The sequence below is a fragment of the Phyllobates terribilis genome, unplaced genomic scaffold, assembly GCF_046119375.1.
Source record: "Phyllobates terribilis strain yellow unplaced genomic scaffold, ASM4611937v1 Scaffold_1__5_contigs__length_1240528914, whole genome shotgun sequence".
NCBI lineage: Eukaryota > Metazoa > Chordata > Amphibia > Anura > Dendrobatidae > Phyllobates > Phyllobates terribilis.
Window position 1 is genome coordinate 225,994,526 of NW_027362761.1, and position 15,366 is coordinate 226,009,891.

A 15,366-nucleotide genomic window follows, 5' to 3' on the forward strand; every position below is an offset into this window, starting at 1 on the left:
GTTGCAAAAACACCAATTTTTATAAAACATTAAGCTTAAGATTAATAGGGGTGCCCAAACTTTTTCATATGACTGTAATATATGCCGCTTATCCACCTGCTGCGTGACAAGAGAATGTGAGCATTTGTCCCATTTTTGGAGTTAAATTACAACCAGAGCAAAGCCAATACTTTCTACACGATATAATGGGAGTCACCCAGGACAAACAGTCCTGACAAGTTTACAATGGCAGAAGCCCAAAACGCTCAACTCTGCGGGATATCGAACAGGTGCAGAGCCGCTATTAAATCTTCGTGCCAACCTCATTTCACTAGGAAAGCACAAAAAATTAATCTGGATCGCAAGGCATACACATATACCGGGGAAAGGGTTATTCTGCCGACGGCATTCAATGAACAGAGACCAGATTAAACATTTTTCCCCACTAACCAACGACAGGACTTTTATGTATAGTATGGCTGTTTATTACTGTGCCAGCTAAGCTAAAAAACTGGCAGAAGATGCTCCAGAGCCATGTCATCAATGTCCTGAGACATTGTGTGGATTTCATCTCAAAGGAGCGGTGACAAGTTAAAGCTGGGGCAGGTTTTCTAAAAGCTTTTAGTATTCCCAACTAATGAAACATTATAATAAATAGGTCAGAGGCGACTCTCAAATCTGTCCCCAAATTTGCCCTTTGAATGTTGTATGTTAAGTTTTACGAGGAAGTATCGCAGCTTCGATGTGGCACAGGGCGCTTTTATAAAAATGTATTACAGACATTTATCATGAATATATTCCATCGCTCTAGTGAAAAGAAATGTTTGTCATGGAGAGTGTGATAAGATAGTACAATTCTTTTAGTTACTCAGACTGGTGACAGTGAAGCTCTAGAAATGCCAGATTATCAATGTCTAGGGAGTTTCAGTCACACAAATGTACATGAACTCACTTTAAGGGCTCGTACAGACTACCATATTTTAGGTCCGAGTGCGATTCAATAAAACACCTAGATCACGGATATTCTATGGGGCTGTGCACATGTCCAATTCTTTCCTTGGAAAAAAAAAACATCACAGCATGCACAATTTGCATCCAATATTGGGATCGCACTCGGCCATGCAAGTCAATTGAGTCTGTGGACATCCAAGTGCTGTGCAATTTTAAATTCCTGACAGAATGGAGAAAATAGAGAATTTTTTTTCTACATCTTCTCCTCATCCAAGAGAATCAGCGCACACTGATCACACTCTGATCAAACTCTGATTAACTGCTCGGCCGATTCCCTTGTGTGACCCTAGCCTAAGAGTCTATCTGGGTGCATGATCCCTTAGGAAAAGGCATTTGGTGTGAATTTTACACATGAATATCTAAACTGAAATCTGCAGCGTTTCTGCATTTAAAATCTGTGCATATGTTCCACACTCATTCAAGCATTTTTAATGTGAGATTTTCTTCCAGAAATGCAACAAAACAATGCCTGACCAGCGGTTTAACCTATGGATTTAGGGTCCCCATCTGACATGCTGCAGGTATGTACAGTACAGACCAAAAGTTTGGACACACCTTCTCATTTAAAGATTTTTCTGTATTTTCATGACTATGAAAATTGTACATTCACACTGAAGGCATTAAAACTATGAATTAACACATGTGGAATTATATACTTAACAAAAAAGTGTGAAACAACTGAAAATATGTCTTATATTCTAGGTTCTTCAAAGTAGCCACCTTTTGCTTTGATGACTGCTTTGCACACTCTTGGCATTCTCTTGATCAGCTTCAAGAGGTAGTCACCGGAAATGGTCTTCCAACAATCTTGAAGGAGTTCCCAGAGATGCTTAGCACTTGTTGGCCCTTTTGCCTTCACTCTGCGGTCCAGCTCACCCCAAACCATCTCGATTGGGTTCAGGTCTGTTGACTGTGGAGGCCAGGTCATCTGGCGTAGCACCCCATCACTCTCCTTCTTGGTCAAATAGCCCTTACACAGCCTGGAGGTGTGTTTGGGGTCATTGTCCTGTTGAAAAATAAATGATGGTCCAACTAAACGCAAACCGGATGGAATAGCATGCCGCTGCAAGATGCTGTGGTAGCCATGCTGGTTCAGTATGACTTCAATTTTGAATAAATCCCCAACAGTGTCACCAGCAAAGCACCCCCACACCATCACACCTCCTCCTCCATGCTTCACGGTGGGAACCAGGCATGTAGAGTCCATCCGTTCACCTTTTCTGTGTCGTACAAAGACACGGTGGTTGGAACCAAAGATCTCAAATTTGGACTCATCAGACCAAAGCACAGATTTCCACTGGTCTAATGTCCATTCCTTGTGTTCTTTAGCCCAAACAAGTCTCTTCTGCTTGTTGCCTGTCCTTAGCAGTGGTTTCCTAGCAGCTATTTTACCATGAAGGCCTGCTGCACAAAGGCTCCTCTTAACAGTTGTTGTAGAGACGTGTCTGCTGCTAGAACTCTGTGTGGCATTGACCTGGTCTCTAATCTGAGCTGCTGTTAACCTGCGATTTCTGAGGCTGGTGACTCGGATAAACTTATCCTCAGAAGCAGAGGTGACTCTTGGTCTTCCTTTCCTGGGGCGGTCCTCATGTGAGCCAGTTTCTTTGTAGCGCTTGATGGTTTTTGCAACTGCACTTGGGGACACTTTCAAAGTTTTCCCAATTTTTCTGACTGACTGACCTTAATTTCTTAAAGTAATGATGGCCACTCGTTTTTCTTTACTTAGAATTTCTATTATGGCAAGAAAAAAGCAGCTAACAGTCTATTCAGTAGGACTATCAGCTGTGTATCCACCAGACTTCTGCACAACACAACTGATGGTCCCAACCCCATTTATAAGGCAAGAAATCCCACTTACTAAACCTGACAGGGCACACCTGTGAAGTGAAAACCATTTCCGGTGACTACCTCTTGAAGCTCATCAAGAGAATGCCAAGAGTGTGCAAAGCAGTCATCAAAGCAAAAGGTGGCTACTTTGAAGAACCTAGAATATAAGACATATTTTCAGTTGTTTCACACTTTTTTGTTAAGTATATAATTCCACATGTGTTAATTCATAGTTTTGATGCCTTCAGTGTGAATGTACAATTTTCAAAGTCATGAAAATACAGAAAAATCTTTAAATGAGAAGGTGTGTCCAAACTTTTGGTCTGTACTGTATGTATAAATGCACATATAAAAACCCTCAAGTCAATTTCTATGTGGATTCCACACAAAAAAAAAAAAACACAGCGTGTGAATGAGATTACGTTATAACTCATCTTTACTGTAAACCACTGTGGATTTTATGTGCAGACAATCCTAGCCATAAAGGGGACCTGTCACATATCCTGACATATCTGGTTTAGCAAATAAAGTGTTGTTTCCTAGAACTCTGGGTTGTGCTGTTCTTCTGTAATCACTCCTGGAAATTTATGAATAAGCTGACAAATTGGTATTTCTATTTGGTGATGTATCCCTGCACACTGACAGTCAAATCAGTGATGGCGGTATCAGATATAGAGACATACTTTAATTCACACATTTCTGGGAGGAATAACAGAGGAACAGCAAAACATGGGGTTATGAGTAAAGATCCCCCAGAATAGTTATTTTCATAGAATCCACACGGGACATAAAACAGACGTGTCAGCAGTCATAGAGAGCCTCCTTAACTAGATACAGTTCCCAATTAGTACTCTGCTCTGTCCTAAAAAGCCAGTCACCAATTACGACACCCCCTCCAACTAGAAAGGACATAAAGAAATGTTGAGGGGGTCCTCCAGGTATGAATGTGTAATAATATATATTACAGGTGATTAGGGGTCCGATACCCACCCAGATCAGCTGTTATTACCTCCGATGGCAACCGGAAGTAAACAATGAATGGCTATCAGCTGGTAGGTGGGGGTGTCGGACCCTCAGCAACGTGATGTTGATGGAATGGTGCCCTAAGGCTAGGTTATCAATATTACCCCTTTACTGCTGGCAAAACAGAAAAAAGGAAGCTTTAATCACTCATGTTTCGTACAGTAATTAGTTGCCAAGTGCCCACTGGGGGTGACACTTCCGAGACTGTCGGCTATAAGCCCTTGAGCTAGTAGGGCCCGTTCACACCCCGAGGCAGCCCAGTTGGGGCGGCCCGCTCACACCCCGAGGCAGCCCAGTTGGGGCGGCCCGCTCACACCCCGAGGCAAGCCCAGTTGGGGAGGCCCGCTCACACCCCGAGGCAAGCCCAGTTGGGGAGGCCCGCTCACACCCCGAGGCAAGCCCAGTTGGGGAGGCCCGCTCACACCCCGAGGCAGCCCAGTTGGGGCAGCGCAGTTGGGGCGGCCCGCTCACACCCCGAGGCAGCCCAGTTGGGGCGGCCCGCTCACACCCCGAGGCAGCCCAGTTGGGGCGGCCCGCTCACACCCCGAGGCAGCCCAGTTGGGGCGGCCCGCTCACACCCCAAGGCAGCCCAGTTGGGGCGGCCCGCTCACACCCCAAGGCAGCCCAGTTGGGGCGGCCCGCTCACACCCCAAGGCAGCCCAGGAAGGCGCGGGACTGCCCTGTGCACGCCATTCATCCATTAACCAATTAGTAGCCAGAGCCAGGAAGGTGAATGACCAGCACATAGCGGTATAATTAATTGCCCGTTCTGCCACCACAGCTACAAGTGACCACCGCCCGAGGACCCAGCAGGCACACATGGGGCAGGCTGCTCCCAGCTTTCCCCAGTGCCCTCTGTGGTGGGAGAGTGGGGAGGGGGCACACATCACAATGGGCAGCGGGGAGGGGACGGTCACATCTTAGTTATCAGGTGGGAGCCCTGAGACTACACTGGCTCGTTTAAAATGAAGGGAGGGTCGTCAGAACAAGGCACCATAAGTGTGCAGCACATGAGAGCCACCTCCAGCGTGTAAGCTATTGTTCTCTGCTATCAGCCCCTAGTAGTGATGGCGGGCACACCGGCTCCTACTCACACGGTACACGGCGCTCTCACAAATAAACGGTCGGCGCTAATTACCTCAGGAGCGAAACCTGTCCAGTCACGTGACTCCCGGCGCTATAATGAGGTGACCAGCAGCCACCTGCGGGAGGAGTTCGCCCGGCCGCCGCAGTCACTCAGGAGCCGCTAACGGCTGAGGGCACACGAGCCTCTTACCTGCTGTAGTAGCGGCGGTCCCCGCGGCTGGCTGCAGTATGGCGGAGTCACCGGGAGCAGAGCTCATCACCAGCAGCGCTGCGGAGGAGGGGGCCGGCACATGGAGGAGGGGGAGGGCGGTAATGGAGCTGGGGAGGAGGGAACCCTCCACAATCCGATACTATCCGCCAGCTCCGCTTCCCCGGCTGGAATGTCGTCCCGCGGGATTGTACGGCTCATCACTACTCCCTGCTGCGATTACTAACCCGCCCGTGTGTACTGGCTGTGGCAACCAATCAGATCGCCGCTTTTATTTTCTAACTAGTTGATGAATGAGAGCTGACATCTCATTGGTCGCTCTAGGAAACATGCAAGTGCAATCTTTTTCAGTAGGGATGACCACCCAAAGAAGGGAGGTCCTCAAAGAAGGGACTGACAGCCAGGCTGAAGGTTCTTAGATTTATTTATTGTTTCATAAACTTCTTTTAAAAATGTTTGAAAAACACGTCCTATTCATGTCTATGGGAAATCCACTTGCTGTTCATCTGAAGAGGCTTTGAAAAAATGCCTGGTGGGAAATAACAGCCGGGTCACTTCTAAAGCCCACTCAAACTGCTAAGGAAAAAAAAAGAAATCCAGCTTTTCCTGAAGCGGTTTCTGCGGCTTTGTCTGCCCTGTGATCCCGGCCAGGGGCTGCTCGCTGCTTTGTTCTCAGCTTTGTTTCTCTGTTTTGGGAACAGAGCTGAAATTCCTATGGAAACTAGATCGGTTACAAGCCGGATCCAGACTGAATCCGGAGCAGAATTGGCTCTGTTCGGTTCCAGTTTTGGGTCTAGATGGAAGAAAAACCGGTTAAAATGGAAACCTGACTACTCTAAATCCTGGGTCTCCTGCGTCACTTTGGATCCTTCTTGTATCTGATCCTATGTATATATGTATATATTTTTGTTTGTTTCAAAAACATAAGGGCTTATTCACACGCTGCGTGTTTTTGCCACAGTGAAAATGCAGTGTTTTACAGTACAATCGAAGTGAATGAGATTTATGAAATCTTGCTCTGCTTTTCTTTTCTTTTTTTTTTTACCACAAAATCTACCTGCCAGGTGTTAACTTGGTCTTTTGGTGCTTGTTTTTGTACATGGAAAATTGCCAAAAAATGGCATTTTAATCTCTATCAGTGGGGGTCCCGGCATTGATATTCAACACCTACACTGTGACATGTAACTGGTGCTAGCAATGTACTTCAATAGGAAAAAGTATCTATATTTAACAACTTGTACAATACTAGCCAGCAGGATTGAAGGTTTACTTTAAAGACCTTTCGGGGTATGTTCACATTAAATTTTATTTTAAAAACTGTTGAGGTTTTTCAAGCGGTAGCTGCTTCCAGAAACACCAGCTGTTTTTTTTTTCTGTACGCTTTTTGTGTAAAGTATGGAGCAGCTTCATATCGACTGGCTTACTACTTTTAGCTGCTTGGCATTTTTGGAAACCTGAAGCAGTTAAAAAAAAAAATGTTCAGGCTTTTGAGCAAATGCACAGGAAGTCGTTATTCAGGGGCAGTGAATAGGAAAACTCAGCATATTCTGAGCACTTTTTTTATTGTGAACCTGCCTGCAGCAATAGCAAATGGGTATTATAGGTATGTGCACACGTTTACTATTTGGTGCCAAAATTTCTGCACCATTTCTACATATCTGAATAGGAAAACCGCTGGGTGAAATGGGTGCATTTTTTACTTGCTTTGACGACTGCTTTGCACACTCTTGGCATTCTCTTGATGAGCTTCAAGAGGTAGTCACCGGAAATGGTCTTCCAACAATCTTGAAGGAGTTCCCAGAGATGCTTAGCACTTGTTGGCCCTTTTGCCTTCACTCTGCGGTCCAGCTCACCCCAAACCATCTCGATTCGGTTCAGGTCTGGTGACTGTGGAGGCCAGGTCATCTGGCGTAGCACCCAATCACTCTCCTTCTTGGTCAAATAGCCCTTACACAGCCTGGAGGTGTGTTTGGGGTCAATGTCCTGTTGAAAAATAAATGATGGTCCAACTAAACGCAAACCGGATGGAATAGCATGCCGCTGCAAGGTGCTGTGGTAGCCATGCTGGTTCAGTATGCCTTCAATTTTGAATAAATCCCCAACAGTGTCACCAGCAAAGCACCTCCACACCATCACACCTCCTCCTCCATGCTTCACGGTGGGAACCAGGCATGTAGAGTCCATCCGTTCACCTTTTCTGCGTCGCACAAAGACGCGGTGGTTGGAACCAAAGTTCTCAAATTTGGACTCATCAGACCAAAGCACAGATTTCCACTGGTCTAATGTCCATTCCTTGTGTTCTTTAGCCCAAACAAGTCTCTTCTGCTTGTTGCCTGTCCTTAGCAGTGGTTTCCTAGCAGCTATTTTACCATGAAGGTCTGCTGCACAAAGTCTCCTCTTAAAAGTTGTTGTAGAGATGTGTCTGCTGCTAGAACTCTGTGTGGCATTGACCTGGTCTCTAATCTGAGCTGCTGTTAACCTGCGATTTCTGAGGCTGGTGACTCGGATAAACTTATCCTCAGAAGCAGAGGTGACTCTTGGTCTTCCTTTCCTGGGGCGGTCCTCATGTGAGCCAGTTTCTTTGTAGCGCTTGATGGTTTTTGCAACTGCACTTGGGGACACTTTCAAAGTTTTCCCAATTTTTCACACTGACCTTCATTTCTTAAAGTAATGATGGCCACTCGTTTTTCTTTACTTAGCTGCTATTTTCTTGCCATAATACAAATTCTATCAGTCTATTCAGTAGGACTATCAGCTGTGTATCCACCTGACTTCTGCACAACACAACTGATGGTCACAACCCCATTTATAAGGCAAGAAATCCCACTTATTAAACCTGACTGGGCACACCTGTCAAGTGAAAACCGTTTCCGGTGACTACCTCTAGAAGCTCATCAAGAGAATGCCAAGAGTGTGCAAAGCAGTCATCAAAGCAAAAGGTGGCTACTTTGAAGAACCTAGAATATAAGACATATTTTCAGTTGTTTCACACTTTTTTGTTAAGTATATAATTCCACATGTGTTAACTCATAGTTTTGATGCCTTCAGTGTGAATGTACAATTTTCATAGTCATGAAAATACAGAAAAATCTTTAAATGAGGTGTGTCCAAACTTTTGGTCTGTACTGTATATTTAAATTTTACAGTTCGTCTGAAGCTGATCAGCTAATTTACTATAAGAATGTGTGCACATGGTCAGAAAACGCTGCAGATTGGACGCAGTACACTTGCACTGCGTCAAATCCGCAGCATCCAGATGTTACAGCATAGTGGATGGGATTTCAAGAAATCCCATGCCCACTATGCGTGTTCGTGCTCCTGTGGATCACCCGCGGAGACGGACATGTGGCTCGTCATCACAGACCTCAGCATGTCAATTTCTCTTGCAGAGACTGTAGTCTACGCAAGAGAAATTCTATCCGTGCAATGTATAGGATGCAGTGAATCCACATGTGTTCAATGAACACATGCGGATTCACCTGCGTGCAGCGCTTTGGATGCCGCACAAGTATGCTGTGTTCAAAGTGCTGCCAAAAAGGATCATGTGCACATACCCTTAAAGGGGTGGCTCACTACTAGGACAACCCCTTCTCACTCTGAATGTTTGCCCCTGTTAAAATAACGACACAGTCAGTCGGCCGTATAACACTGACAACGCTCACATCGCAGTGCACAGACAGCTGCATAGAAATACATGAAGCTGTCACGCTTGTGTTAGGAGAACCGCCGGCCAGTCCCAGCATTTCGATGTAACCTTTGGCTGTGGTATACGGCCGCCTAACTGCACTTAGTCCACGGCCCCACTATCCGTATTTGGTCAGTATTTTTTCTCAGGAGTGGGAGCCAAAACCAGGAGTGGGTGATAAATGCAGAATTGGTGACTTGTTTCTATTATACCTTTTCTCTGTTTGTTCCTTACCTGGTTTTGGCTCCTGAGAAAAATACTGACCAAATACTAACAGTGGGGCCGTGACCTTATACTCTCCCCCCATTAAGGCGCCGTTCCAGAGGTGTCAGCTCTCGCATTCCCAGGGCTCACATGAGTTTGTCACGTGAGCCCTGCGGCCTATCAGTTCTGGCGTCAGTGTCCCTGCCTTCAACCATGTAAGTAATTAGCTGGAGGTGAGTGTTGCGACTGGCCGCTTAGTCGTCTTTTATTACTTACACATCTGAAGGAGGGGACAGTGACGCCATCACTGATTGGGTGCAGGGCTCATGTGAGAAAACAACCTCTTGTGAGCCCAGGGAACGCGAGTGCTGACACTGCTGGGATTGCATCGGCACGGGTGGTGAGTATAGGTGCTTTTATTTTAACAGAGGCAAACATTCAGAGTGAGAAGGTGTTGTGTTATTAGTGAACAACCCCTTTAAAGAAGTTGTCCGCTACTTTATCCCCCCCCCCCCCCAATGTGTCCCCCCGGGGCCCCTAAGACTTCTTGTAAATATCTTCTGTTGCTGATAATGCTTGTGAGCGGCGCTATCGGTGGCCGCTCACAGGCATCACGTGACCCCGCGCTGACGTCACGACAAGTGAGGCGTGACTCAGTGCTTGGGTCCCCGCAGTGGCTGCTGGCTTGTGGGTGGGGTTACCCCCCGCGTCTCACCCAGCATCCACCGCGCGTTTTCCCAATGAATGGGGAGAGGCAGAGCGCGTGGTGGAGGCCGGGTGTGACGCGGGGGGGGGGTAACCCCACCCACAACCTGGCATCCACCATGGAACCAGGAAGATCGTGACCTCCCGGCTGCTGCCAGCACTTGTCGTGACATCAACAGATGTCAGCGCCGGCATTCCAAACTCCAACTGGAGGAAAAAAAGTGAAAGCGCAAATATGAAAAGTTGTCAGGTCGTGAAGGGGTTAATACGAAATCCTATTCAAAAAATCTTTGCATGGATAATCTATACAAAGAGTGATGAGGGAGGACCAAAAAGAAGAGAGAACGAGAAATATTTTGTCAGTCCTGCCGGTAATGATGAAAGAGGAAGTGTTACATGAAGAGCCTTGGAAGGAACTTGTCATCAGGGGCGTACTGTCCATAGAAGCAGCCCACCCAGCTGCTATCGGGCCTGTGAGACAGGGGGGCCTGATGTGAAACAGCATCGGAACCATCCATCCCGCATCACAATCTCAACGGTATCTGCATCCTCAGGATGCAGATACAGTTGAAAACAACCAGGCTCCGTCAGGACCTCCGGAGTCAGAAGGACCCTCCTCTTCACCTCTGGCTGCACTGTGTCAGGGTGGAGGATGACTTGGTGTCTGCTCTGTAAGTGCAGGAGAAGAGTCTCCACCCACCTGCTCGGCCTCCAGCAGAGCAGAGCGGCTGAGCACAGCATGGCCCCTGCTCTCTCTACCTCTCCTGCTCTGTATTATACTGCTCCGCTCTCCCCCTCCTGCCTTCAGCACTGCAATTTGCAAGAAAGCTCTGCAGTCGGGCCCTGGGAGATGGGAGGCTGCACCAGAGAGACATGCATCATGTGAAATCATCTGCAGAGAGGGTAAGTCAGTGTGTGTGTGTGTGTGTATGCATATATATGTGTATGCATATGTGGCACCCCAGGGATCTGGTTTCCACAGTAACAGCAATGTTATGTCTGAGAGCAGGTGGGAGGTCTCTTGGTCAGGAATCCTATGCATGCCACACCTCCTGCCCAGTCCTGGGAGGGGAAGAACTTCCCCTGTATAAACCTGGGGCTGAGGCAGGGTTAGTGAGTAGAGAAGAAGTAGAGACAGAGAAAAGAAGCAAATATAGGAACAGAACATCAGGAGCTCTGTGGGAGCAGTGTTACAAGGAGTCAGGGGCTGGCAGCTGCAGAGCTCGCCCTGACTGAGAAGATTTCTTACCGGACCCGGAGTCCGAGGCTGTGGGGACTAACTCCTACCCAGCAGCAGAATCCGTCAGGCAGGGGATTCCAGGTCCTCTGGCCAAGAAACCCCAAGGCACGGTCACACGCATGGGACCAGCACCGCCGTCGTGGAGCGGAAGCTACTAGAAGGCCCCGAGTCACCAGCCATACGGGTGAGCACCACACGGTACACTCAGGGACGTGGGCTACTTATACCCGCCTCTAGCAAGGTAGCCAGAAGAGTACAGTTAGTTTGGGAGGCCTACAACTCCGCCTGGCCAGGGGAGATCCCATCTGCTCAAGGACTGACCAGGCCCCAATCGCTAGCCAGTACTCCGGGAGGGTCTATCTTTGTCACCAGTAAAGACCCTGAACTACACCGTACCGTCTCCGAGTGGTTCCTGCTACCCCCATCATCCACGTCGGCTGCCCTGAGGCCATACCCCTCCCGTTGGGGGTTATACTATCACGCTGCACAATCCTACCACCGGCCTCAGCGGTCTGCCCTGCAGCAGCAGCTCCTTAGCTGTACTCAACGGGTGGCGTAGTCGTCCAACATCTACCGCTGATACATCGCCGCTCAGTTTGACTCCCTGGGCACGGACCGGGTCACCGCCACGAGACTACAACTCTCAACAGATCCGGCTCCGGGTAAGCTCCCGCGGCGTGCGCAACGCAGCGCGACACAGGCCCAGGGGCGCGTCAACTTTTGGCGTAGTCGGCAGGATTTCGTGCCCGCAACCACCGGGTACTGCGTGCCTGAAAGAGACTGTTCAAACTTACCTGTGGTGAAGATTCCCGCCATCCGGCGCCATCTTCAGCCTTCTTCCCGCCATCGGTGAAGATTCCCGCCATCCGGCGCCATTTTCAGCCTTCTTCCCGCCTTCCGTGGAGTTTTCCCGCCGTTGGACGCCATCTTGAAGACGTCGCGTGGGAAGAAGAGGGGCGTGGACTCCGAAAGCGCGCGAGAACTGAAGCCCCGCCTCACGTCCGGACGTCGCGTAAGGTCCTGGAAGGAGCCCAGCAGACGCCGACGTCACAGGAGCGCGACGGAAGGTCCTCAACCCTGACGATCCACTGCGGAGCCGCGGCCTACGGAAGAGGATCATCGCAAGGTAGGCCACGGTCCACTAGGGGGGAGAGGGATGCCGGATACGGAGGAGAGCTTCACCGCTTCAACCCCCGCCAGCGCCACCGCTGTTGCGGTCATGCCTTTCACCATGCCCTATATCCCGGGGGCAGCCTGGCTACCCCAGTACTCAGGGGAGTCACATACCCTGCATGACTTTAGAGAAAAGCTGGATAGCCTCTTCCAGGTGTACCCCCTCACAGAGGAGCAAAAAGTGAGCATCCTGGTGGCCCAATTAACCGGGGCAGCCCAAAGGGAGGTAAAGTCCTGGCCACCTGGGAGGAGGACTGTCGCAGAGATACTAACCCAGCTAACCGAGGAGGAGCTGCAGTACTACCAATACGAGGAAAGCCAAGAGGACCCGGACGGGTCTGAGGACTACCCTCAGGAGGGAGCACAAAGAGGACATAGCTACTGAAGGGAAGTAGCGTGAATAAAGAGCTGTAAATAGTTACCCGTAAGGGTACAAGGACTGCTGCTAATTAAAATATGGTCCCCCGTTGGGATTAGTGAATTGTTCCCCATGTGCCTCTATCTTAAACCAGGCTGAGGACTGTGAGCAGCCATTCCTTATCCCCACTGGCCGAGGACTGAGAGCGGCCATATCCTGTAAATAATTATGTGTTTCTAGTAATTTATGGGAGTCTTTGGTGGATTTACCGGGAATCCTTTGTACATGGTTGGAGCGTAACCCAGGACGGACTAAAGACTGTTAAGGACTCGGGGCAGGACAGACCCCTACCTGGTTACGTCTCCCTGTTTTGGTGAAATGGACACCTTGCTTTCTTCAAAGACTGCACCCGGTTACGGACATGCCGTGACCACCTTTATGTGTTTCTTTATTGTATTGTTATTGTTATATCTTGTTATGTTTTTCTAAAATATGTTTAGTCCCGGAGTACTAAATTTCACTAGGGGGGAATGTGGCACCCCAGGGATCTGGTTTCCACAGTAACAGCAATGTTATGTCTGAGAGCAGGTGGGAGGTCTCTTGGTCAGGAATCCTATGCATGCCACACCTCCTGCCCAGTCCTGGGAGGGGAAGAACTTCCCCTGTATAAACCTGGGGCTGAGGCAGGGTTAGTGAGTAGAGAAGAAGTAGAGACAGAGAAAAGAAGCAAATATAGGAACAGAACATCAGGAGCTCTGTGGGAGCAGTGTTACAAGGAGTCAGGGGCTGGCAGCTGCAGAGCTCGCCCTGACTGAGAAGATTTCTTACCGGACCCGGAGTCCAAGGCTGTGGGGACTAACTCCTACCCAGCAGCAGAATCCGTCAGGCAGGGGATTCCAGGTCCTCTGGCCAAGAAACCCGAAGGCACGGTCACACGCATGGGACCAGCACCGCCGTCGTGGAGCGGAAGCTACTAGAAGGCCCCGAGTCACCGGCCATACGGGTGAGCACCACACGGTACACTCAGGGACGTGGGCTACTTATACCCGCCTCTAGCAAGGTAGCCAGAAGAGTACAGTTAGTTTGGGAGGCCTACAACTCCGCCTGGCCAGGGGAGATCCCATCTGCTCCAGGACTGATGAGGCCCCAATCGCTAGCCAGTACTCCGGGAGGGTCTATCTTTGTCACCAGTAAAGACCCTGAACTACACCGTACCGTCTCCGAGTGGTTCCTGCTACCCCCATCATCCACGTCGGCTGCCCTGAGGCCATACCCCTCCCGTTGGGGGTTATACTATCACGCTGCACAATCCGACCACCGGCCTCAGCGGTCTGCCCTGCAGCAGCAGCTCCTTAGCTGTACTCAACGGGTGGCGTAGTCGTCCAACATCTACCGCTGATACATCGCCGCTCAGTTTGACTCCCTGGGCACGGACCGGGTCACCGCCACGAGACTACAACCCTCAACAGATCCGGCTCCGGGTAAGCTCCCGCGTGCGCAACGCAGCGCGACACAGGCCCAGGGGCGCGTCACATATACAGGTGCATCTCACTAAATTAGAATATCATCAAAAAGTTTATTTCAGTTCTTCAATACAAAAAGTGAAACTCATTTATTATAGAGTCATTACAAACAGAGTGATCTATTTCAAGTGTTTATTTCTGTTAATGTTGATGATTATGGCTTACAGCCAATGAAAACACAAAAGTCATTATCTCAGTAAATTAGAATACTTTATAACAACAGCTTGAAAAATGTTTTTAAAATCCGAAATGTTGGCCTACTGAAATGTATGTTCAGTAAATGCACCCAATACTTGGTCGGGGCTCCTTTTGCATCAATTACTGCATCAGTTCGGCGTGGCATGGAGGCGATCAGCCTGTGGCACTGCTGAGGTGTTATGGAAACCTATGTTGCTTTGATAGCAGCCTTCAGCTCGTCTGCATTGTTGGGTCTGGTGTCTCTCATCTTCTTCTTGACAATACCCCATAGATTCTCTATGGAGTTAAGGTCAGGCAAGTTTGCTGCCAATCAAGCACCGTGATACCGTTGTTTTTAAACCAGGTATTGGTGCTTTTGGCAGTGTGGACAGGTGCCAAGTCCTGCTGGAGAATGAAATTTCCATCTCCAAAAAGCTTGTCGGCAGTGGGAAGCATGAAGTGCTCTAAAATTTCCTGGTAGACGGCTGCGCTGACTTTGGTCTTGATAAAACACAGTGGTCCTACACCAGCAGATGACATGGCTCCCAAACCATCACTGATTGTGGAAACTTCACACTAGACCTCAAGCAGCTTGGATTGTGTGCCTCTCCACTCTTCCTCCAGACTCTGGGACCTTGATTTCCAAATGAAATGCAAAATTTACTTTCATCTGAAAACAACACCTTGGACCACTGAGCAACAGTCCAGGTTTTTTTCTCCTTAGCCCAGGTAAGACGCTTCTGGTGTTGTCTATTGGTCATGAGTGGCTTGACACAAGGAATGCGACACTTGTAACCCATGTCCTGGATACGTCTGTGTGTGGTGGCTCTTGAAACAATGACTCCAGCAGCAGTCCACTCCTTATGATTCTCCCCCAAATGTTTGAATGTCCTTTTCTTAACAATCCTTTCAAGGCTGCGGTTATCCCGGTTGCTTGTGCACCTTTTTCTACCACACTTTTTCCTTCCACTCAACTTTCCATTAATATGCTTGAATACAGCCAGCTTCTTCAGCAATGACCTTTTGTGGCTTACCCTCCTTGTGGAGTGTGTCAATGACTGCCTTCTGGACATCTGTCAAGTCAGCAGTCTTCCTGACTGATTGTGGAGACTACTGAAACTGACTAAGGGACCTTTTTAAATGCTTAGGAAGCCTTTGCAGGTGTTT

The 15,366-nt window shown here is 48.7% G+C and overlaps 1 protein-coding gene across 3 annotated transcripts in view; it reads right to left on the reverse strand.

Annotated features, from left to right (window-relative positions):
- The window catches only part of SEMA4D (semaphorin 4D), a 93,867-nt gene extending 88,533 nt beyond the window's left edge, over window positions 1-5,334 (reverse strand). Inside the window, exon 1 of one of the 3 annotated variants that reach the window (XM_073671012.1) lies at window positions 5,117-5,333. The gene's annotated coding sequence lies outside the window, so the exon portion shown is untranslated. Of the gene's footprint in view, window positions 1-5,116 lie in introns of all 3 variants that reach the window. The other 2 variants (XM_073671013.1, XM_073671009.1) reach the window with 2 other exon arrangements.
- Window positions 5,335-15,366: the final 10,032 nt, after the last annotated feature.